Below are 25,527 nucleotides of genomic sequence, written 5' to 3' on the forward strand. Positions count from 1 at the left end.
AACAACTATAGATTCATATTTGTTCCTTTCAGTGGGTTTGATCTCAACTTCTCTACGACTGGCTGTCCTGTCCTCCCTTAAGTTCTTCCAGTCTGCTGGGGTGGGAGAATGAGACTTCCTCAGTTTCTTCTTAAACCCTTGGAGCTCTTAAACTATCCATCTCTCAATCCCTCTTTTAATTTAATAAGACATTTAAAAGATTCTGATTTATGATCCATAGATTTCATAAGTCTAGAAGCATTTAAAAAAGAAATTTAAGTACATCTCCGTTATCATCTCCAGGTATAGTTTTTAAACTTTATTTTTAATATTCATTAAAACATTTTTTTGAGTTCTAAATTCTCTTTCTTCCCCCACTCATTGAGAAGGCAACAAGAATGATACCTAATATACATGTGCAGTCATGCAAAACTTATTTCCATATTAGCAATGTTGCAAAAAATGCAAGAAAAATAAAGTGAAAAAGTGTGCTTCCATCTGTATCAGTATTCTCTCTGGGGAGGGGATAGCATTTTTCATCATGGGTCCTTTGGAATTGTCTTAGATCACTGTTAGTCCATAGCAGCTTAGTCTTTTTGTGGTTGATCATTGCTACAATATTGCTGTTATTGTGAACAATGTTCTAGGTCTGCTCACTTAAATTTGTAGCAATTCATACGTTGTTCCCAGATTTACTAAACCATCCTTGTCATCATTTCTTATAGCACAAAAGTATTAGCAGCATCTTTTAATCACCAAAATGGTCCTTTTCTCAGCACCTTATTAGTGCTTCCTTACCTCAGCCAAGGCTTTTGCTGCTGAAGGACATTTGTAAGCGGAGTTAAATTTGGCTGTGGAGGAAAAATTTCCCAAATGATATCGAAGAAAATTATTATTGGAGGAAGTTCAAAACCCTCCACCCACCACTCTCCTCCCTCTATACATCATGTGGCGATATTGAAAGAAGGGTGCAAGGCTGATTTCTGTATTTGATGATTTTTGTCTATATGACTATAGGATTGAAGGGGGGAGGCTTAATAACAGCTAAAGACAATGGGTATCATTTATATAGCTTTACATTTTGCGAAGCCTTTTATAAACGTGACTTGATCCTCGCAACAACGCTGGGAAGCAGGTGCTCTTATTTTTGTCCATTTTACAGATGAGAAAACAGAGGCTTTGGATTTGCCCAGGGTCAAAGGGCTAGTGAAATGTCTGAGGCCAAATTTGAACTCAGGTCTTCCTGAAGACCGGCTTAAGGGTTGGGTTGAAACGTGGGGATCCAGAACAGCAGTGAGGCTTTTTTGGGGGGTGGGGGGACTGTGTAGCCCCTTGGCCACCGTTCAGTGCTAGGAGGCCTGTGTGCCCCAGGATCCCGGGCTGGGGTGGCGGCCAGACCGGGCCTCAGCAAGGGCGCCGGTCGCTCGTGCCAAGCCTGTGACGAAGGAAGGCCTCCCTACCAGGCGTGCCATCCCTCCAGGCAAAGAAGAAACAGGTCCATCAGGCCGGGCCCCATCAGCAACCCCCATCCTGCCCCAGGAAAAGGAGGGCGGGCAGCAGGGACAAGGCCCGGTGGAGGGACGGAAACTCGGAGGCCTCCCCGGCCATCCGCTAAAGCTGGGACCATTCTGGGTGGAACGTTTCCAGTTACAATTTACACATGCGCAAAGAGCCCCGTCCCCGGGCGCCTTCAGGCGGAGGTACGTGCTCAGAGGAGGCCGCACGCCCAGCGGGCCCCGAGTTAGAGCCCTGGCCCCAGCGACTAGGGACGCAAGCAGTTCGCAGCTCTCCTCCTCCACCCTGCCCTCTCCCGGAGGGGCGGGGCGGAGTCACGTGACACCCTTCTCCGGGCCGGAGCCTGGGCTGCTGTCCCCCCACCCCTCCCCGCACCGGTGGGAGGGTCACGTGGGCGGTGCTGCTGCTAGGGTAAGTCACTGCTCCCGACTGCGGGGAAGGAGAGTCTTCTTCTCCTCCGCCGCCGCCGCAGCCGCCACCACGGCCGGACGGGGCGGGGGTGGGGATTCCGGTGCTGCGGCCTCCGCCATCACCTTCCTGCCTGCGTCTCCAGGGCTCTCGCTCTGACCGCCATGGAGCAGGGCTGGGCCCCCAAGGCGACAGCCGCTGCCTCCACCTTGTGAGGCGTAGCCGCTGCCACAGTCGCCTCCTCCGAGGGCCTCTGGGGTTTCCTGGGCCTCGCTTCTCGCCGCCGCCCGTCGGCTCCTCGCCTTCTGGGCCGCTCCTCTGTCCTCCAGCTCGGCCCCTCGGGGCCAGGCCTGGATGTGCGCTTCGTGAGAGGCCCAGGCCGAATCGAAGGCCCGCGGCCCGGGAAGCCGCCACCGCGACCGCCACCGTCACCGGGACATGGTTTGGGCCTAGCGGAGCCGGGACAGGAGGTGAGAGGCTCTTAGGACCGCGGGGCCGCCCGGGCCTAGCCGGGCCGGACGGCTGAGCCGAGCGTCGCGAGCCAGGGAGGAGGAGCCGGGGCGGTGGGCTTCGTGCTGCCACTTCCCGCTGCCCCCCCCCCCCCGCCCCCAACAAAACCTCTTTTCTGCATCTCCGCACTTGCCCCTAGTCGCTTGCTTGCTGGGTCTCATACTTTTTCAGTTTTTTTTTTAAACGTCCAGCTAGTCTCTAGGTTGACCAAGTTCTCTTTAGCTAAAGAAAAAATGGGCCCCGATTCCCAACATTATTTGCCCCAATAGTTGTTGTTTTCTCTCTAGGGTCCCCAGACCCTCCTCCGCCATTCCTTTTCTAAACCTGTAATGAATTAATCTTGTGAAAACAACACTCCTGGGGTAAGGTGTGTACTTGCAATATGTAATTGAAGACCCTCCCCCCCGCCCCCCCCCCCCGTATCCACGTAGAATCATGAAAGCATCTCCCCGCACCCCAAAGAGCTGTTTCCACACTTCACTTCAGTTGCCTATAGTTGGATATTAATGTTTAGGCTTTTCACTTGCTGCCAGTCGCGGGGGTTAATCTCCTCCAGTAATTGACGTCAGTGCTTTGTTCCTTCCACTTTACTGTGTTTCAGGCTCTAAGGATGGATTATAGGCTAGATGATTTTGAGAAGAGCCTCCTTTGCTCTTTCTTTCACAAAAGACATTTATAGGGGAATGGAGGTGGCAGGGTGAACTTCCAATTTCTGGGTGGGAGCGGTGTGAAGGGCAAGAGTTAATATTGTTTGTTAAGGGTGTGTATGTTTTTTCCCTGTTTGGGAAAATTTAGGCTTATTTAAAATGCTCAAAGGAAAATTGAGTTACACTTTACAAATTCCAAGCCTATTCCAAGCCCCTCCCCCCACTATGTTTGTTTTTAGGGTTAGATTGCCTGAAATATTTGTTCTTTTATTTTGTTAATGGAATTGTTTATTCAACTGCCATTCAATATACTTATGGACATTTTAGTTTTTCTAACTTCATAAATTCGTAGATTGAGGGAAAAGCTTTTTTTGTTTGAGTGACTTTTTAGAATCATCTCTGGTTATTTATAGGCTTAAAAGAACTCTTCAGAAGTGGGCACTTGGCTCCTTGAAAAGCTGATCTCTTTAAATTTCTCAATTCACCTCCGACCATAAAAATGTCTAGCTGTATCAACAAATTATTCCTACCATCTTTTTCAGTGTCAACGTTTATCCAGTATTCAAAACAAGTTAAAACATTTTTTTCACATAGAAAGTTTCATATAGCTTCTGGGGTTTGCAGCCCAAAGACTTTGGTATTGTTCTGTAGGGAATAGTAGGTTACTTTTCATAGAAGTAAGAATTTGCTGAATTGCTTGGAACTTTTCTTTTCCTAACCACTTTTTTGGGTGCTGAAAACCCTGAGCTGGATTAATTGCCAAGTGGGGTGCAAATATGGTTTTATTTCTTTCATCAAGCACTGTAATTAATGGAACATACTGAGATAATGAAAGATTTGTAGCAAACATCAAGTACTGCTTTTTGACTTCAGGAAGAATAATTTTTGGTGGGGTTTTATTTGGTAGGGTTTTAAATATTGAATAGAATATTATCTTTCTTCAAGTTAACTTGACAGCCACTGTGGTAGTATTGTGAAATTGTGAGGAAGATAGAAATTTCACAGGATAGGAATTTGGGGGCGGAAATGAGAGTAGGGAGGAAATATGGTTAGACATCATCATCCTTTATAATTCTCTCAGGGCATAGAATGCTTCTAAAAATTGCATTTCTTATACTTTTCAAAGTTTTAAGGAAATTTTTGTAATTTTGTGTGTATGTCATATTATAAAGAAAGTGAGCACTTTTCATAATTTTATGAAATTAACTATTCAGACCCAAGTTCTGTGGCTCTACTGTTCACAAAACCTCAGCAATTTGATGGTTTTTGTGGGGGGCAAACTGTTTGGGGAGCAGAGAACCCCAAATAACCGTGTTGAAATGTTTGTGTGTTTAAAGCTGAAATAGCTCAGTATTGGGGTTATATATTGTTGTAATATATAGGCATAATCTACAGTGAAAAATGTTTCCTAAAGCCTATACAAATTTCCTAGTTTTTGAATCCCTTCTCAGTATTCAATTTTACCCGCTCTCTTTTTCATTTCCTCTGATAAATTAGAGGAATCACTTGGTCACTTGAAATTTGTCGGCCACATTTGGGGTTATTGTGAAATTGGGTGTAGTCAGTGACTAAAGGGTGTACCAGGAGCTAGCCTGACCAGTTACCCTTCTACCTTCTTCCTCTTGTAGGTTATTCTTCCCAACTTTTAGTAAGTGAAACTCCACAGACCCACCATTCTTGGATGTTCAAAATGTACCTAAAGGGTTGTAAGTATATATGGAAGACTAGCTGAAAGTTATACATAGTTATAGGATCATAGGCCTAGAGCTGGAAGGGACCTCAGAGGCCATCTAGTGCTGTCCCCCATTTTACAAATGGGGAAACTGATATCCATGAAGATTAACTTGCCCAAGGTCACACTGGCGGTAAGCAGTAAAAGCAGGATTTGAAACCCAGGTCCTTTTGTTGGGAAATTATCTGTATTCCTCAGGGTGCCTTGGTTTTGAACTCAGTAACTCCCTAAAAATAATTTTTTAAATAAAAATAATTTTTATAGAGAGCAACTGGCACAGGCACATAAATTCTGCAGCTCTCCTGCTAGCCATTTAAGGTTTTATAAAAATATTTTTGTGCTGAAACTCAGTCCCAAAATGAGATTTGTGAGAGGAAAATAAATTTGTATGTTATTCATATCTGTTTAATTCATGAGCTACACTTTCACACCGCTTTTATACTATAGAAATAATACAGCCTACAAAAACTTCAAAAAGGATTGAAGGAAGGAATTTGTTGGTTCACAGGTAAGGTTTTGTAGGCTCATTATCTGCCCTTTGAATTGTTTCATGAGCCATCAGTGTTTGAAAAGAGACAAACTCAACCAACATCTGTTTGCTAAATCTAATGTATGCTAAACTTTGATGGCCTATAAACTAATTTTCATGGAGTCATTTTCTAAAATAGAATAAAAGAACAACCTTGTGGGCATTTTTAGAGCCTGATAGAAAAGAACCAGGGATTGTTACTTTGCATAAGAGATATAAATTACACAGGGCTCTTTATCCTCGGAGACTAGTCTGGTTTTGACGGATCTCAGTAAGACTTGTTTAAGGTCTCCAGGCCTAAGTGGACCGCTTACTTGCCAGGGATCTGTATGCCTGAACTGAGCTTTAACTGTTGACCTTGACTATTCTGAGTCAAACTGGAGCTAGCACTTTTTGGGATACAGTGAAAGAGATCCTTGAAAGATCGGAATGAAAAAATACTGGCTGTGGTGTGGTGTGCAAAAGTTCATCATGGCAATGGATAAATAAGCATGAACAGTATCATTAATATTTCATACTGTATCAGATTGTTCGAGAAGAGAGTGTGGCATAGAAATTAAAGAGTTTGCCTCAGAATCCAATCCTGCCTCTTAAAAGTAAACCTAGGCAAGTTACGTAGCCTCTCTAGGCAACTCTTAAGATTATATATTGCAGAGAAAGTGCTGACTGACCTACATTGGTAGATGGGAGTTTCTTCATTTAGGGGTTCCCTATATTAGTGAAATCAAAGGTCCAGTCTCTATCTTTATCCTATTAGATTCTTTAGCAGAAATTATCCGTCACAGAGTCTATAGTCTTGAGTCTAGATTTTCACGGAATGGCAGTCACAGAAAGACAGCTCTCCTAATTATTCTCTTAATCTTGGTTGTGGTGATCCATCTTTGGACAGTCTTAGCCTTGTGCTTTGTGTGTCATGTCTGAAGAAACAGATTTGAAAGCATAGTGTGGTAGCTAATCCTCTCTAATCCTTAATAATCTTGGGGGAGACAGACCAGCCTGAATTAGTGGCAAATCTAAATTATAAAATCCCTTGAAAGAAATGAAACTTTTTTATTTAATGTTTCAAAGACTAACATATTCAAGTAGTTGCGCTATTTAGTGTACTTTAATAAATGTTTTTAATTTGTTGGAGAAATGCAAATTTTAGCTTAGCCTGGTCCTCCTCCTCCCCCTTTAATATGTCATTTATCTTTTGGGGACAGGTTCTTGCATGAGAATATTTTTAAATTGGATCATAGAATTTCAGAGTTGAAAGGGACCTTGACAGCCATTTGATCTAGTGCATATTTTTTTTTAAAGTACCTACTATAGTATCAAACAAGTAGTCAGGTAGTCTTTATTTGAAGAACTTTTGAGGCAGCCCATTTCACTTTTGAAGGCTTTAATTGCTTGGGAATTATTTTCTAATAGTAAGCCTAAATTTTCATCTTTGCAGTCTAAACCCATTGCTCCTAATTCTGCCCATTGAGGTAAGCAAAGTAAATCTAATTCCTTTTTCACATGACAGCCCTTACACTACTTGAAAATAGTTGTTATTTACCCACTGAGTCTTTTCTACTCCAGGATAAACACCCCATTTTCTTCAACTAGTCCTCTCATTTGACCTGGACCCAGAGGTATTTCACAGTTCTTGTTGCCCACCCCAGGACAATCTCTAGCTTATCAGCTTTCTTCTTAAAATGTGGTGCCTGTATGAACATGATACAGACAGATGAGGTCTGATACTACTGTAGTAGAGTAGAACTACTATCATGTCTTTATTCCTGCAAGGTTTTCCTCTCTTAATGCAGTTTAAATTTATATTAACTTATTTAGCCGCCATATTACAATGTCGACTTATTAAGCCTTCAGGGCACCAAAATTCCCAGATCTTTTCCCCCACAAACTGTCTCCCCCAGATTCAACATAAGAGGGATTAGGGGCCCAGAAAGGCAAAAGTAAGTTGTGTCCAACAAGTTAGTGGTGGAGCCAAGAGTGAAAACCAGTTCACTTGACTCCTAACTCAGGTCTCTTTGTACCATACTGTGATTTTTGGTTGTAGTATCTTTGGATCAGAGATGAAGTAGTAATTCTGTGTTTAGTGACAGCAATGAAACCTGCTAAACTTTATAGTAAGAGTTAGGTAGACAAAGAAAATAGATATTTTTAATTTCTATTGTATCAGCTCTAAATTTTGATTCTGAAACAACTTCATACTGTCTATTTGCTTGGTGCTCTGAAGGAATGTTAAGCTAAACTTTTTACATTCCCGTATTGTCACTGAGTCAACAAATATTTATTAAGAAATTTCTATGTGCTAGGCACTGTCCTAAATGCTGGGAATACAAAGATAAGCAAAAGCAGTTCTTGCCCTTAGGAGCTCACATTCTAATAGGAAAGACAGTATCATGTAAATAGCTAGGTACATGCAAGACACACACGAATATGGACTATATTAATTTGAATACATGATTGTGTGCACATATATAGTAAAATGTGTTTGTACATTCAAATTAAACCCTTAATTTGCATTAAGAAGTCTCAGATTGTCCAGAAAAGGAGCACAGTGTGATGGAAAGAGCACTGGATTTGGAGTCAAAGGATCTGAGTTTGAACCTTGGACAAGTTGCCTCCCTGGTATGAAATTTCTTCATATGTAAAATGAGAGCTACACTATTTAATGTACTTTAATAATTGTTTATAATTTGTTGAAAAAATATTTTAGCTTAGGATAGTTCTTCTCCTTCCCTCTCCCCCCTAAATTTCATCTGTCTTTTGGGGACAGGTTGTTGCATGAGAATAATTAAATTGGATCACAGAATTTCAGAGTTGGAGGGGACCTTGACAGCCAGTTGGTCTAGCCCATATTAAAAAAGAGTGACCACTATAGTACCCAACAATAGTTGTTTAGTCTTTGTTTGAAGACCTTCTGAGCAGCAGATATAAAATCACTTCATAAATTAGAAAACCATGGAGAAATTTATCTATAGATAGCAGAAAAGTTTGTGATAAAACAAGCAATAGAGAGGATCATAAAAGATAAAATGGACAATTTGGATTACATAAAATTTAAAAGTTTTTGCACAGACAAATCCAGTACATCTAAGATTAAAAGGGAAACAGTTAACTGGGAAAAAAATCTTTATGGCAAGTTTCTTGAATAAAGGTCTCATCTTTAAGACATATAAGGAACTGAATTACATTTGTAAGAATTAGAGCCATTCTCCAGTTGATAAGTGGCTAAAAGATATGATCAGTTTTCAAAGAAGAAATCCAAGCTATTTTATCTTTATGGAAAATGCTCCAGATCATAAGAAATGAAAATTAAAGCAACTTTGAAGTTCCATCTCACACAGTGATTGGTTTGGCAGAGTTGTTGTTTTAGAGGAAAATGACAGATGCTGGAAAGGCTGTAGGAAAGCAGGCATATTGATAGGTTGTTAGTGGAGCTGTGAATTGGTCTAGCCATCTTGGAAAGCACTTTGGAACTATGCCCCAAAAGTTACTACCCCCGTGCTTTGACCTAGCAGTACTGCTAGGAGGTCTGTACCCGAAAGAAACCAAAAAAAGGGGAACAGGTCCAATATGTACAAAAAAAATTTATGGCAGCTCTTTCTGTGTTAATGAACTGGAAACTAAGGGGCTGCCCATTGATTGGGGAATGGCTGTACAAACTGTAGTATATTAATATAATAGAATAGGATACTGTTACATTGGAAATGGAGAAAGATTGTTTCAGGGAAACCTAGGAAGACTTGTATGGATTGATGCAGAATGAAATAAGAATCAGGAGAACATCAACATCCTAAAAATGAACAGATTTTAAAGACTTAAGAACTCTGAGGAATGCTGCCTACCCATTTCCTGACAAGAGAGAGTGGTGGATTATCATACAGAATGAGACTATTCTTTGGACGTAGCCAGTCTGGAAATACGTTTTGAGTGACTATGCATATTTGCTATAAGGGTTTTGTTATTTTTTTTCTCTGAATGGGGATGGGCAAGAAAAAAAGATCTTAATAATTTTTTAAAGGCAGAAAAGCCCATAACAATTAAGTATAAATGTTAGTCAAGTACCAAGAAGGGAGAAGTTTTGGGCCAAGGAATTCATAAGTTCACAGGGCTTAGACTTGGAAAGAGCCTCAATAAGAATAATAATACTTCTACATAGAATAAAATTTTTTTGAAAGATTGGAAAAATAGTAAAGGGCCAGGTTGTGAATAACTTAAAATGCCAGAAGAGTTTTTAAATTTGACTTTGGAAGTGATAGGCAGCCACTGGAGTTGATTGAACAGGGGAGTGACATGATTGAACCTACTCTTTAGGAGAATCACTTCACCAGTTGAATGGAGGCTAGATTGGAGTGGAGACGACCTGAGGCTGGGAGACCAGTAGTCAGTTAATGAACATCTATTAATCTCTGCTCTATGCCAGCCACTGTGCCTAAGTACTGAGGATACAAAAAGAAGCACAAGACAGTCCATACCCTCACAGAGTACATGGTCTACTGGGAGAGACAACATGAAAACAAATGGTACAAACCTACTCTGTACTGGATAACTAGAAATTTAGAGAGGGAAGATGCTAGAATGAAGAGAGGCTAGGAAAGGCTTCCTGTAGATGAGTTTCAGTTAGGACTTAAATGAAACCAGGAGTCAGAGATGAGGAGAGAACATTCTAGACATGGGCAGCCAGAGAAAATATCTGGAGCTGAGAAATGAAATGTCTTGTTCATGGAACAACATGGAAGGTCAGTGTCATTGTACCACAGAATAAATGGTGGAGTTTAAAGGTGAAAGAAGACTAGAAACATTGGAGGGGGCAAGGTTACAAAGGGCTTTGAACTCTATATGGAAAATTTTTATTTGATGCCAGAAGTGATAGTGTGCTTCTGGAATTTATTCAATGGGGGGTGCCATGGCACTTTAGGAAAATCACTTTGGTGACTCAGTGGAAGATAGATTGAAGGAGAGAGAGACTTGAGGCAGGCTGACCCATTTGCAGGCTATTTAAGTATTCTAGGTATAAGGTGATGAGGGCTTATACTACAGAGGTGGCAGTGTCAGAAGACAGATGGGGATGTATACAATAAATGTGAAGATTAGAAACAATAAAATTTGGCAACAGATTGGATGTGTGAGGTGACAGAGTAGAATCATGGATGACACTGAGGTTGGGAACTTGACTGTGTAGGAGAATGACAGTGAAGTTGGGAAGAGGAGAGGGTTGGGGGCAGGGAATGAGTTCTGTTTTGAGTTTGAGAAGCCTATTGTATAGTCCATCTGAAGTTTGTTGATAACTTAAGACTGGAACTGGAGAGGTTTGGGCTAAAAGATCTTGGAATCATCTGCATAGAGATGATTAATTGAATTGGTGTGAGCTGATTAGATCATTAAGTTAGAAAGAATGAAGAGTAAAGTAGAGAGGACCTAGGTTAGAGTCTTGGGAGACACTCAGAGTTAGTGGATATGACATATCCAGCAGAGGAGCCTAAAAAGGGAGCTAAGAGAAGAATTAAGAGAAAGTAGTCACAAAAACCAATAGAAGAGAGTATCCAGAAAGAGAAAGCATTCAGTAGTGTCATATGGAGTAGAGAGGGCAAGGAGAACTTTGGAGAGAGCAGTTTCAGCAAAAAGATGGATGAATGAATAAAAAATATTTAATAAATGCTTACTACGTGCAAAGCATTGTGGCAAATTCTGGGTATACAAATAGAAAAGCAACGGGGCAGCTAGGTGGCACTGCGGATAGAACACCAGCCCTGCAGTGAAGAGGATCTGAATTAAAATCCGAATTCAGACACTTGACACTTAGTAGCTGTGTGATCTTTGCAAGTCACTTAACCCCAATTTGCCTCCACCCTTCCCCTCCTACCCCCCCCCAAAAAAAAAGAAAAGAAAAGACAGTTCCTGGTCTCAAGGAGCTCTAAAGAGAACACATAAAAAGATTACAGCTCTAGATTAGGTATGGTCCTTCAGGTAGAGCAACAAAGCAGATGATAATGCATCTTTTTAAGTGTCATTTCTAATGAATTTTTTTAAAACATCCATTTCTTATGTTGAACCACTTGGCAGTGTTTTGAGAACTTTGTTTTCTGTGTTTTCAGTAGGCTTTGCTGGTTGAGGAGTTGAGACTGAAGCACTTGCAAAAGCAGTACCAGGCTACATATCCCCAAGAGCTGCTTCTTGAGATTATGGCTGAGAGTGGGGCTAGGCTGGAAGCAGGACCAGTGATCAGGGGGAATTTGAGCTCTTTGGCTTACATACCAGTTGCTAGCAGTTGTCCTTAATGAATAGGGTGGACCCCTTATCCACAGTGATGTCTAGAAGTCCTAGGATGGAAGCAGGGCAGATAGTCTTCTAGGATACTACCTTATTCAAGACTCTTCAGGGTCCTAGGCTATCCACATCAGGGATTTTTGTGGTTTGACCTGACTGGCACATCCTAGTTCTTTTCTCTTCTTCTGGGTGCCTTTCTCCTTCAAGTAGGCTGGCTTGTTTGCCCTTTAATCCATATTTAAATAAGCTTTTTTTCCTTCTAAATTTGAGCCTCATTACAGTCTAAGTGGTAGAAATATGATTATTTCTTAGATTTTTTCCCTAGCTTGATGCTTTTACTAAAGCTTCCTGGAATAAAAATGGAAAATTATAAAGAACTAATTAAAATACTTTTGAAAAAAATTTTGTTGATGTCATTTATTACATAAGTCATTTTCTTATATTGCTGTCTCCACACAGAATTTTCTTTCATATCAAAGAAAAACTATTCAGTAAAACTAGTCAAAGCGATTGTGCCAGAGGATGTTTACAGTAGTTTGAATCCATAGTCCCCTACCTCTCTGAGAAGGGGGGAGTTTGTTTTATCATGTTATATGACACTAAAATTAATCATTGAAATTAATCTGCATTTAGCTTCCCTTTAGCGTTCTTTTATGTTATTGTAAAAATAGTTTTGATGATATCAAGATATAAGTAAAAATATCTGTCATCTTTTAAAGTTACTGAAATGAATTTAAGATACAAATAAGTAAAATTTGAGGGTAAAACAGTTGAACTACCCTTTAAATGAAAAATGGCTCATTTGTATCTGAACAGGTACTTGCTTAGTAGGTATGATGTAATGAGTCATTATTTTATTTTGAAAACTGAATTTCTGTTTCAAAATAAGTTTAAAATTTTGGCACAAAGTCAAAATTTGTTTGAAAAAGTCTTTTTTCCCCTTGAACATAATCACTGAATGAGTCAGAATAAGCCATAGTGTGTAGTAAGGAAAGGTAGAGGGCAAAAAATATTGTTATGGTATGTTGCATAGAATTTTTTTTCCTATTTTTTAAACATTTATTTAAAAATTTTTGATTTCCAAATTCTCTCCCTCTTCCTAGTCCCTTCCCTACCTATTGAGAAACCTCTCAGACCTGTGATTTCCACCAGTCCTCATCTTTGGTAATTTATATTCTTAGTTGTTGGAGCACTGAAGGGTTAAGTGATTTGCCTGAGCTCTCAAAGCTAATAAGCATCAAAGACTGGACAAACCCAGGATCCTCCTGACTTCAGGGCTAGTGTAGCATTCTACCTACTGCAAGGAATTGCCTGTCAGTCAACAAACCTTATTAGCCTTGTACTATGTGCCAGTCACTGAGGATACCCAAAGAACAATTCACCTCGTATGGAAGGAGACAAAGGGAGTGAGTGTGAGTGAGTGAGTGTGAGTGTGTGTGTGTGTACAGATACAAAATTTGTAAGGTGATTTTGGTGGCTGGTACTATTAGCTGGGGGAATCAGGAAAGGTCTCACAGAGAAAGTGGCATTTGAACTGGGTTTCACTGATGCTGCACCCTCTGGTGCAGTGGATACAGCAATGAACCTGGAGTAGGAAAGACCTGATTTCAAACATGGTGTCAGATACCTACTAGTGGTGTGACCCTGGGCAAGTCACTTAACCCCTATTTGTTTCAGTTTCCTCAACTGTAAAATGGGGATAATAACAGCACCTACCCGGCAGGGTTGTTGTGAGGATCAAATGAGATAATATTTGTCAGGTGTAGTGCCTGGCACATAGTAGGTGCTGTATATAAATGCTTATCCTCTTCCCTTCTTTTTCTTCCTCTTTTGAAGGAAATAAAAAATTGTAATGTGAGAGGTGAGGAGAAAATGTATTCCAGGCTTCTGGGACAACCCAGAGGAGAAAGATGTGTGTAACAGTAAGGTCATTTTGACTTGATCAATTCCAGAATGCATGAAGGAAAGTGATGTATAATGAGATAGGAGCCACATAGTGAGGGCTTTTAAATACCAAACAGGAGTTTATATATTATCCTTGAGGTAATAAGGAGGCTGGTATTGGAATTTTATTAATCAGGGGAGCGAGTGACAAGTTCAGACTTTTGCTTTTTGAGAAAATAACTTTAGCAGCCATGTGGAAGATGAGTTGGAATAGTAAGAAACTGGTTTCAGGAAAATCAATTAGGAAGTTACTCTACTATGTGCCCTTGAGGAGTACTGTTTGATTATTTTCAAGTTTGTTGAATAGTATCCAATTTTCTTTCAAAAATTATACTTTGTGTAGAAATTCTGTAGAACAAAAGTTGATATTTCATTTACTTTATCAGTGTTATAGACCTGTGTGCAAATACTGAAACCCTTGAAGATGCGTAATGAAATATTTACTTTGTGGAGTTAATATTGTATGAAATTGAATTATATAGTTATGGGACTATGGCAGGTCCACAACACTGGAAGTAATGAAATTAATTGTATTAATATATCAGTTACTCTGTGGTAAACATAAATATAAACAAAACTATCCTGATAGGCTAGGCAAGTTCCAGAAAATCAGCATATATTAGTGCTGATTAATCACCATCGAGCCTTTATTCAGCAGACTCTGAATACTTGACTATGTACCAGATACTGCTGGGTGCTGAAGAATACAAAAAACAAACGGTTCCTGTCTTCGTGGAGCTTAAGGTGTTTTGGTTTCTTTTTTGGTGGGGGAGGGGATGGAGGAGGATGCTGTATCAGTAAGGCAAGATTCATGATACAGATGGTGACCATGAATACGCCTGTGTAGTTCAGAATTACAAAGGATAAGAGACTCTGTATAGAAGGCAGAAGTAGTAAAACATTTCTTCAGACACCAGAGGATCAAGTCCCAAAACTAATAACCCCAATTTGATATAGCAGTAATTGTATCCCAAAAGCAGTAAGTCCACCTCAGTGTAACAGCAAGGAGATTAAAACACAGTATCACAACAAAGAACTGAGCCATCCCATAACCTGCCCTGCTGCTAGGGCCTTCCCGTAAACATTCACTCATGAATCCTGTCTGCGTGCCGGCGTCCTCTCCTCCCGAAGTTCTGAAAGCCCTTGCAATTCTCGGAGTTCTGTCTTCTTCACAGCTCTCTCATCTCTGTCTCCACAGTTCTCTAATCTGAGTTTAACGGCTGCCCACAGGGTACATATACCCTGTGTAGGCCTGGTGCTTAGCACCTAATAGCAAAAGGGCTTGGGCCTGCCTACAAGCAAGCCTCTCCTAATCAAACTTCCCTTAACTAGCTTCAGCTGAGGCCTGTTGAAGGGGGTGGGGTGGGGAAGATCTCTGATCACATTAGCACCACAGGTGCTAGAAGAGAAGTGGAGAACAACATGAACACAGACAAGTAAATACAGAATTCATACAAGGTAATTCCCCAGGGATTTCTATTACATTCTATAATTTTTCCCACCTGTGAAGAATCCAAGTAAGCTGAGACCCCTAGGAAAGTTATTTGCTTTTAATAAATCTATATGGTGTTTTATCTCCTTGTTGAAATATAGTGCTTTTTCTCTTCTTTTTGAGTGAAGTAAGATTAACAATGATAAACCAGTACAGTAACATTTGTGATCAGAGCTATTACTGGCTAAAATACATTTATTGTACATTGTTAAGAAGTTGAAAAGATTTTGTTTCCTTTTGAGTGAGAGATGAGACATATATTAGTGGTGAAAAAAGAATAATTTGCAAAAAGAGATTCTATCATCTTGTATACGATAGCTTAGTTGTACACCAGAATGTTGGCATAACACTGTAGCGAATCTGTGTTGGACCCTATCTGAGATTTAGTAACTTAGATGGTAAAAAAATTTATAAGGCATGTATGGATTCTCAAGTGTTACAATGAGGCATTGTTGTAGTATCACTAAGGGTAATGAATAAAAAAGGTAAAAACAAAATCGAAGATTCCTTACCGAAGAATAATAATTAGCATGGGTTGCCATACTAGTGCTTCAGTATATAAAATCGGTGACTTTATAACTGTTGGTACTATCTCCCAACAATAACAAACATTTAAGTGCCTTTTGCGTGCAAAATTTTCTACTACATGTTGGAGGAATTATTGTCTAGTAGGGGAAATCAGATAATATTGCATTGGGAATATATTAGAGTTACCAAAGTACTTTGAATGAGGTACAGAAGTGGCATTTGAGGTGAATTTTAAAGGATGGTTTGGAACTGAAAGGCAAGAAGAAGAGGGAGGATGTCCTAGAAGAGGAACAGCAAAGCACAAAGTATGTTGGTGTTTAGGAGAGGAGGCTAAAGATTAGCTCAGTTTTACTGTAGCATTGAGTATTGAAAGGATCAAATTGACTCCCATTTTGTGTGGTTGCTGAAGTTAAGTTCTGTGTCCTTGAGTTAAATTTTGTTCTTTTTTTTTTTTCTGTTAATCATGTCATTTCAAGGAAATCAGCTATTATTGTATCTCAAACTGACTTCTGGCATGCAAGAAGATACAACTGTCCCTAAATCTAAAAATAGAAATTCTAAAAATAGTAATTGTCACTTACTATAAAAGCTCTTGTAATCCTCTCTTCAAGGTCCTTGTGCCTATTTAGAAGGCTCTGGACCCAATTGGTTTTGCAACTGCATGCCTTGCCATTAAATTGCATAGCTTGGACTTTGTTTTTTCAGTATACCTTAATCCAGTCACTAATATGGGAAGTCATGAATCTGTCTAGAGGAGGCCCTGGCCCCTGGGATGGGCTCTCAGAGGAACTCCTTGACTCCTCCACAGAGGACTGCCCCTCAGGTCTGACTCCCTCTTGATCTCAGCTCTGCCGAGGTAAGGTGAGCCCCCATGTTGTTGGGGAGTGAGATCCCTTAGAAGATTTCCCTAAGGCAATAATAGGAATCAGGTGCATACTGAAGGACCTAGCCAAAGTAATCCTCCACATTGTTGGGGAAGATTCCCTTTAAGGGAATAACAGGATCCAGTATTAGCATACCAATTGATACGCTCCTGGAGAAACTTTTTATAGTTTGGGACAAGGGGAAGCCCCTGTTGGATCTGGGAATGACCAAAAGGCGCAGTATTAGATTGTGTAAAAGCCAGTTCTAGTAAGCTGATGGACACCCCTTAGATAAGTTCTTATTGGCCTAAGATCAGAGGAAGCTTACCCATCCAAAATGAGATGACTAAGAATAAGAGCCCTTAAATTATGCAAAGATTAGCTGAGATATATGAGTTTCAATAGGTCCTAAATTTGTCCTGAAGAAGGGATTTTCAGTTACTGCAAATTACAGGCTTTGAAAGTACTTTTAGAAAATTGTGTATACTCATTTTTTTATTATTCAATTTTCAGTGGAAGAGAAGAAGGAAAAACTTTTCTAGCTAGCAATTCTGTGTGTCTGTCTTGTATTATCTGTGTTCTCATTTCTCCTGGGATTTGGTCTAAAGAGTGAAAACTTTTTTTTTTTTTTCAAATTTTGAGAAACCTACAGAAAGTCTCTCTCTCTCTCAGTCTCTTTAATGAACAAGCTGAGAAGACAGACAAGAAACACACAGATAAGAAGGGAATCTTTCTTCCCAGTCTGCAGGAATTCATGGCATTATAAACTAATTAGAGACTAAATCTGTGACTGAAATGTAAGTTCTCTGTTGTAAAATTTCCATATTTGATTTGAATATTGGAATGTTTTAGTGAGTTTTGGGGTAAAAGTGTAGAATTTATTTTAAGGAAAAATAAAAATGGAAATTGCATAGAAACCACAGTTAGACCTTTATCACTTTTCCCCTGAAGAATGTAATGCCAGGGAAGAAGGTGATTTAACTTTTTCCCTGACCGTGAAAGAGAGCAGCTTGTTTAAATTAGGGAACAACTAAAGAGTAAGGAAAATTTGAAGAATTTTTTTTGGTGCTATCTCTGTATTTTCTACTGTAAATGATATAATTTAATTGTTTAGATAAACCAGAAGTAACGTCTTTCTAAAACCCCAAAGATAACAATATCATAATTAATTGGTATTCTGTAATTTTAAAAAATTGTGCTAAATTGTAAAGGGAAAATTCAGTGGCATGAAGATAAGTTCTATAGATAGTCTAGGATATGATTGGGAAATAAAGACTAGAGGATTAAGAAAGTAGGAGAAGCATCGGATTAGACTATAAAAAGAAAACAAGAAAGGTCCAGTTTTGAAGAACTTTAATCAAAATCTGCTGGAGGGCTATCTAGAGAAAGGAACAGAGGAAGTTTAAGGAAGTAAGGTTTGCAAGTAAAAGGGTTTTTGAAAGAAATTTGAGGGAGGTTTTGATTTCTTGAGCTAAGAAGGATATGAGAAATGTTATGTGGTTATTCTATATTATATTGAAACTATAGTAATAAATTTACAGCATAGATTTATTTGAAGATAGTATATACTAAAATTCTGTCCTTGAAGGGCCATTAGAATATTCTTATGTAGGGAATATACTTTTACAATTTCATCACTACATTACAGAAGTTATGTTTGCAGTTTTCATGAAACTTCAAGAAACCTTTATGGGTCTTTAAAGAAGGGTGATAAGACAAGACTGTCATTTTAAATCTTTGGCAGTAGACTACCTGAAAGTAGTGGGCCCTATAATGTGAAGTGCTAGCAGTAAAATGGCCCTTGGGAAAATTGAGATTCTGTATGCTACCATTTGTAAAAATAGATGTGATTGAATTTATTCTAGTCTTATTTTAAGTGAGATGTGTCCCTCTATTGGGATGATTGTGATATTTGACCCTCTACAAGTAAGTCAGAACTTAATGACTTCACCTCTGTTTACCTCAGTTTCCTAATTTGTAAAGAAGATAAATTATAGTACCCATCTTCCAGGCTGTTGTGAGGACCAAATGATATAATAATTGTGCGGTGCTTAGCACAGTGCCTAGCATATGGTAGGCACGATATAAATGTTAACCATTGCTTCTTTTATGTAAACTGTAACAATAACAACAACTACTCCATACTGGATTACTATACAGGGTTTTAGATGTGACTAGTATAAAATGCCAAAGGTGATAAGTAATATTTCTACGTAAGAGAATTTGGAAATGCATTCCACTGAATTGATGTCATCTGACTGGTAATAAATTTTGTTTCATTATAGGATAGTGTGTATGTTATTATTGTGATACTCAAATTTTTCCTCATATTGTGAAATTTGGTAAACTTTTTTTTTAAATCAGAAATGCTGTTAGAAAGGTAACTTCCCTTTAAATCCAGAGGTTGTTAGATAATGAATTGAGTGGTTAAAAGAATGGTCAAGGGGAGCTAGGTGGCACAATGGATAGAGCATCTGCCCTGAATTCAAATCTAGCTTCAGATATATACTAATTGTGTGACCCTTGGCAAGTCACTTAACTCTGATTGCCTCTAGAATGTGAAAAATAAAAGAATGCAATCAAAATGTTTTAAATTTTAAATATTTAATTGGATGTATTTTGCTTTAAAATGGATAATAATAACTTAATGTTGGGAGAAAAAGTAACAGAGTCCTCTAAGTTATCCTTATCTGTAGGATTCCTTAGGGCTTTCTACTTGGGCAAAATCATAAACTCTTACCAGCCCTGTGAAAGAACCTGCTAAATGTATGCTACCATTTGTATTGGTAATGATCAAGAGACCTGACAATGAATTGGTTTACTGAGACAATGGGATCCCCTCTTCGGTTGCAAACACTCCTTGCTTTCGAAAAGGAGGAATTTACAGATTTGCTTATGATGTAGAAGTAATTTATGTGATGATTTCTGATTTTAAAAATTTTGAAATTATACCTGGAAGTGGCCAATGTTTTTCTATTATATACTCAGTATCTATCTATGTGGAATTCCAGAATATGTTTATTTTCTTAATTTCTAATGAATGATTTTTTTTCACCATGATGAATTTAAGCTAAAAAAAAGAGAAAGGAAGCAAAGGATGTTGAGTGAAATTTTTTTTTCAAAATTCTGGGTTAATGTTTTATTGTTAATTGTTATTGCAACATAATGGTATACTGACCTAGCCCAAAGCTGTGATTAGTGAAATTTTGCTACTTGAGGTAAAATCTCTTGGACTATAATTTGATACTGTTCTCAGTTTTGATTTCAGGTATGATTGTATAAAGCTAATAGTCAATTCAAAGGGAATGCCATGTGCTTCCTGAGAACCACTACAGGTGGATGAGAAGAGTTGAGGGGATGACCTGGAGTAGGATCCTTTTGATTCAGTTTTCCCTATCATACTATTTTCTTTATGAGTAGGAAATTTTCCCACTTGGTTGATTCTGAGCCTGGGTATGATAACCTGTGAATAATGTGGAACTTTGAGGTGTAAGCCTGGAATCAAACAGAGCTAAGGGAGTTTTCCCCCTGTTATGACTTAATGTCAGTCCGTGCTCTTAAGGGAATAGTCTTGATATTGTCATAACCATGTCCCTCGTTTCTCCTTTCATTGCAAATTTCTGTTATGGGGGCAGGTAGACAGTGGAAGTTGTTGCTATACTAAATTTATTAAGTAATTGATGATTACCAAAAAAATCTGAATTACTATAATAGGATGCAAGTATGAAAGATTTTACTGGGGTTTTTTTAAGCAGAATTTATAGTCAGTTCCATATGCTGAGCAACTAAATGAATGAGTTTTGGGGCTTGTTAATAGTTATATATGCACGTGAGCGTGTGTGTGTGTGTGTGCATGCATGCATGTGTGTGTGTGATTGGCTTCCAGATGTTTCTTTCCCTCTCTGTATATGTATGTGAGTGGTTTCCAAATATTTCTAATAGGATATACAGGCATTGAGTGTATTTTAGGTACAAGATCTCAAAATTCAAGCTCATTTTCCCAAGTCAAGCCCTCAAGGATCCTTCCTAAGATTCTTCCTTCAGCCTGTTGATGACATTGTTCATATCAAGTACAGGGTTTAGGTAAAAATAAAACTAGTATTAAAAACTAGTATTAAAACTGGAATTCTCTGAAGTTTCAGGTGAATTCTAGGTTCCCAATTTGATGTTCTTCTTATAGCTCTATACTAATATGATTAAAATAAGACTGGAGCTGTTTTTTACCACATGAACCAGTTATTGGAAAAGCAAATTTAGGAGGTTGTATTAAATTGTATTGAGTCTTGTTACTGGCAGATTTTAACAGAATCACCTAAGAAACTCTACAAGTGACTTGGAACCAGAGAAGCAGAGCCCCCTTCAGAGCTGCCCTGAGAACAAGGCCTGTTCCAGAATGTTCAAGAGAAGATATTTCCAGGGACCAGATGACTACATGGGTCATCTGGGACTCAAGATGAAATATGCTGATTAAATGGACATTGGGAGTGGGTTACCAGTTTACAAGGCAACTTGATGTCATTTATAATTGGTGGTCATTACTGTATTGGCTTTGATAGTATTTGTTTGCTGAATTTTCTTGGTTACTTTGATGGCATGTAAATCTCTCCTCTCAAATTAGTCTGTGATGATTCCTCTAAGTAATTTGATCTATAGACAAACCTACATAAGAGTCGACATGTTATAGCAGAAACACAACTACATTCTTGACCCCTGGTGGAATCTTTCTTCTTGGTTTACCTGGCTGCTGGGAAATGGCCTGTTAGCTAGCCTTGGTAGATGGGTCTTTATTGCTCTCTGCCTTATAATTCTGTTTAGACTCTGCTTTAGTTCCTGTGTTAAAGCTTATTCCAGGCTAAGCCCCCAGAGAGGCTCACATTAGTGCACTCTGCTGATTATAACCATGTTAAAAACCTTATAGAACTAACCAGCTTATAGGGTTCTCCACTTCTTTGAAACACTCTCCACCGTGGCTTCTGACTTTATTCAACTGAAACTACCTTTTTTCCTCCCATTTGTCAGGTCTCTTGATCACCAAATCTGATGGCCTGTTCTTCATCCTCATCCTTGACCTTTCTGCTTCATTTGATACAGTTGGTTACTTTTTTTCTCCTGGACATTTTCCTTTCTAGGTTTTTCAGACTGCTCTCATCTGAATCTCTTCCTATCTATCCAGTTGCTCTTTCTTAGTCTCCTTTGCTGGATTTTCATCCATATTATGTCCACTAGGCTCTGACCTAGGCCCTTATCCCTTTTCTCTCTATACTGTCTTATTTCCCAGTCTTATCTACTCTCATGGATTTAATCATCAGTTCTATGAAGATGATTTCCAGATCTATATGTATTGATCCCTAGCCTCATTCCTGAGATATAGTTACAAATCATCAATTGCCTTTTATACATCTTGAACTGAATGTCCTATAAGCATCTCAAACTCAGCATGTACACAACAGAAACTTATCCCACTCTGGAGCACCAAAATACCAAAACTTCTTGACTTCCTGAGGTACCATCATCTATCTACCCAGTCTCCTAGAAAGGCTTACAACCTGGTGTCATCCTTGACTCATCGCTCTCCTTTGCCAAACCTTGTCAATTCTATCTTTATGGCATCTGTCATATACTTTTGTACTTTTGTAGTGATCTCTAGCCTGGACTACTGGAGGTCAAGGAGAATGTAGACTGGGGGAAAAAAGGCCTCTGGCTTTGGCTGTTTTAGGATGTCATTTGCCCTGAAGAATAATTTCACTGGAGTGGTAGAAGAGGCAGCTAGATGGTACATGGATAGAGTGCTAGGCCTGGAATTCAAATCTAGCTTCAGACACTTAGAAGCGGTGTCACCCTGGGAAAGTCACTTAACCCTGTTTGCCTCAGTTTCCTCATCTGTGAAATGAGCTGGAGAAGGAAATGGCAAACCACTCCAGTATCTCTGACAAGAAAACCCCAAATGTAGTCATGAAGAGTCAAACATGACTGAACAATGGAATGGGAACCAGATCTGCAAGGGTTTGAAGTCAATCATGAGGAAATGGAAAGTTTGGGTATAGACAACTTCTAGAAGGTTGGCAGTCAAAGGGAGAAGAGAAGAGATGGAGCAGTGGAAGGAAAAGGTAAAAGGAACTAAGGAAGGCTTTTGAAAAATTAAAGAAATTTGACTATAAATGAATGGGAGAAGCCAGTGACAAGGGGATAGATTGAAGAGGAATGGGAAGGAGGGCATGACTGCAACAAGGTCCTAAAGGAGACAGGAGGGAATGGAATCTAAAGTGCAAGTGAGATGGGTAACTCTGAGTGAGGAACAGGGATAACTTTATTTTCTGTGACCAATGGGAAAGAGGAAAGAGTCTGTGTTTGGCTTGCTGAATAAATTATAAATGCCTGATTCAAAGTCATCTACCACCTACCTTTCCAACCTTATAGCCATTTCATCTGATATTTTTTCTTCCATCTAAACTGAACTATTTTTACCGTTTCTCTTTTGTCTTCTCTTGCCTTGCTGTAAATCTAGCATTTCCTCTTACTTTGACACCCTTCTCCCTGCTCCACTTACTGTAAAATAATATACTGAATTTTGTTTGAAATCAGTTACTGGACGTGATTTTGCAGAAAAAAAGTTTTATTGGTGCCTTATAAAAATATCTCGATCATCTGCAGATGTCTTTCCTCATCAAGCTTTCCCTTGTAACAAAACAAAACAAAAAAATCAAGCAAAACTGATTGGCAAAATTACCTTTCTGCTAATGTACATTTCATATCATCTGTCCTCCGCAGTTCATCTGAATTTAACTATCTTCTGACGTTTTCATTTACATTATTGTAGCATGACTGTGATATTTTTGGTATACTTTAATTCCACCTAACAAACATCTAAACAAACCACCTTGCCAAGTTCATTGCCTGAAAAAGTTTATTGATGACCATCAGAAGGAGGCTTGTGTCCTTTAACTTGGATGGCGTGAAACTGACGCTGACCGTTGCCTTTTACCAGAGTTTCTGTGGATTTTAAAGGTAATAAGTTCATAGAAGTAGAACCACAAAGGACCCTAGAGTTCTTCTAGTTCAGTCTTCTGTAAGAAACGAACCAAGCTTTTGTTTCCACAGAAAATACGTCTTATGTCAAAAAATCTTGTATTTGTTAGGGAAGGTATGAAAATGAATGGATTAGAAAAACTTGGGATGTTGATTTAAACCGACGCCTGCTTATTCACATATGTATAGGCTAACAACTCCTTCCTTGTACTTTAGATGAAATCCACAAACTTCAAAGGGCAGAGGAGACTTTCATTACTCTTCTCATGTTAATGGTGAAGGAAGCTCGAACCTTCCTGGAAAGGCCTCTTATCATTTGGGGGATTCCTTGGAAGAATCTAAATGTAAACCACAGTGGAGACCCACGTGGGGGGTGGGGTCTAGGTATTTTTCAGATTATGAGCTCTGAAGTGCCTAACCATTAAGAGGCAGTCAGGAAATTCGAATTGCGAACAACACAAAAAGGCTGGCATTTGTCTGAACAAGCTGTACTCCCTTAAGGGAGCTACCCATTTATTCAGAAAGAATAAATGTAAAATACATATAATGAAAACCTTCCTGGCATTCCAACGAGTTATTTCAAGATGAAGCATGTTGGGCAGCGAAGGGGCTCGGGGAAACTGAGCAGCAGGCCCTATGTCTGGTCTCGAGGGGGTAAGAAGAAGCCTCTGAAGCACCCCAAGAAGCAAACCAAGGAAATGGATAAGCCAGTGGTGGGATTAAGAAAAATGGCAAAAAGTAGATGTTCCTGTGTAGATAAAATGGTGATTCCTGTTGGTTTCTCTCTTGCTTTGTGACATCTGCATTTCCTACTTCAACATCTGTTACCGCCTGCAGCCAAGATTGTGTCATCTTAATGAGTCTATTGTACATTGTAATAAACTTTTTTTAAAAATCAAAAAAAAAAAAGATGAAGCATGTTTCTCACATCTCCTTTAACAGTTGAGCAAATTTAGGCATGAGGAGGTTAAGTTATTTGATTAGGATAACATCAGAGGTGGGATTCAAACTCAAGTCATCTGACTACAGAGACAGTGCACTGTATCACCCTGCCTCTTAACAGTCACCGTTCTTTAAAGTTCAGTAGTATTTCATTACAGTCATTGTTTTAACAGCAGCTAGCAGCTGCTGTGGGGGTGAAAGACCAACACAAGCCCAACAACAGCTACCAGCACATCGCAAAAGCCCAGGTTCTTTTGATCTGCTTTACTAAGGAAAGCAACGTTAAGGGGTTAACAAGCTTACTTTAGTTCAGCGTACAAATACCATTCACTTAGTTCAGGGGAAAAAGCCAGCTCCTTGAACTTCGGAGCAAATACAAACAAATTACAGACATTGACAGACAGACCAAATACAATTAGTTACCAACATCTAGGTTCAGCCCAGGAGCTCATAACAAGGGCTGGCCCAGAGTCACGCTCGCCCCATGGCTGTGGGTAAGAGCTCTGGAAAAGAGAAAGCCAACCCCAGGTTTTATATTGTTATGCCATTTTTTTCCGCACAACAATATCTTTTTCAGGGTCAAGGGTGAGTCACACATACAACTCACCCACGTAACCTGAAATCATCAGAAAGAGGTGACTTAAACCCACGTGGTCTAAAAGCCTCTGATGTACCAAACGTATCACTCAAACTCGTGTGTAAACTAGGCCCTCCCTTAGTTAGCCCCACCTGGGGCCCCACTTTGGTTACCAGTTCACACCCACATAGGTTTAGCACCTAAATGGGGTTTGGGCCTGGGGCTTAGCACCTAGTAAGACTCAAAGACACTTAATAATTTTAAAACAGTAAGAAAGTCTCAACTCAATTGATATTACACCCCACCCCTTCAAGGTTCCATGGCAGTAATCTAATTAAATGGCCATGGGTCCTGGAACGCATAGAACCATTGTACATTGTGATCCAGTCACACAGGAAACTAAAACATATCATTCACAACAAAGCAAAACATATCATTCAGTGCCATTCCCAAATATTTGTCTACAATTCAAATGTTCACCCCTAGGTCAAAGCAAGTTAATCTCTTTAGCTCATACTCATAAAGTACTTCTTGAGCATCACACTGCCATTGCAGTCTTTTTCCAGTACTCTTAGGC

General features: G+C 39.3%; 1 protein-coding gene across 3 annotated transcripts in view; it reads left to right on the forward strand.

Moving 5' to 3' along the window:
- The first annotated feature begins 1,873 nt into the window (after window positions 1-1,873).
- AFF4 (AF4/FMR2 family member 4) overlaps window positions 1,874-25,527 on the forward strand; it is an 82,399-nt gene continuing 58,745 nt past the window's right edge. For 2 of the 3 annotated variants that reach the window (XM_036748681.1, XM_036748683.1), the window contains exon 1: window positions 1,874-2,372. The gene's annotated coding sequence lies outside the window, so the exon portion shown is untranslated. The remainder of the gene's footprint in view (window positions 2,373-25,527) is intronic. The other variant, XM_036748682.1, reaches the window with a different exon arrangement.

This window comes from Trichosurus vulpecula, chromosome 3, assembly GCF_011100635.1.
Source record: "Trichosurus vulpecula isolate mTriVul1 chromosome 3, mTriVul1.pri, whole genome shotgun sequence".
Classification (NCBI taxonomy): Eukaryota; Metazoa; Chordata; class Mammalia; order Diprotodontia; family Phalangeridae; genus Trichosurus; species Trichosurus vulpecula.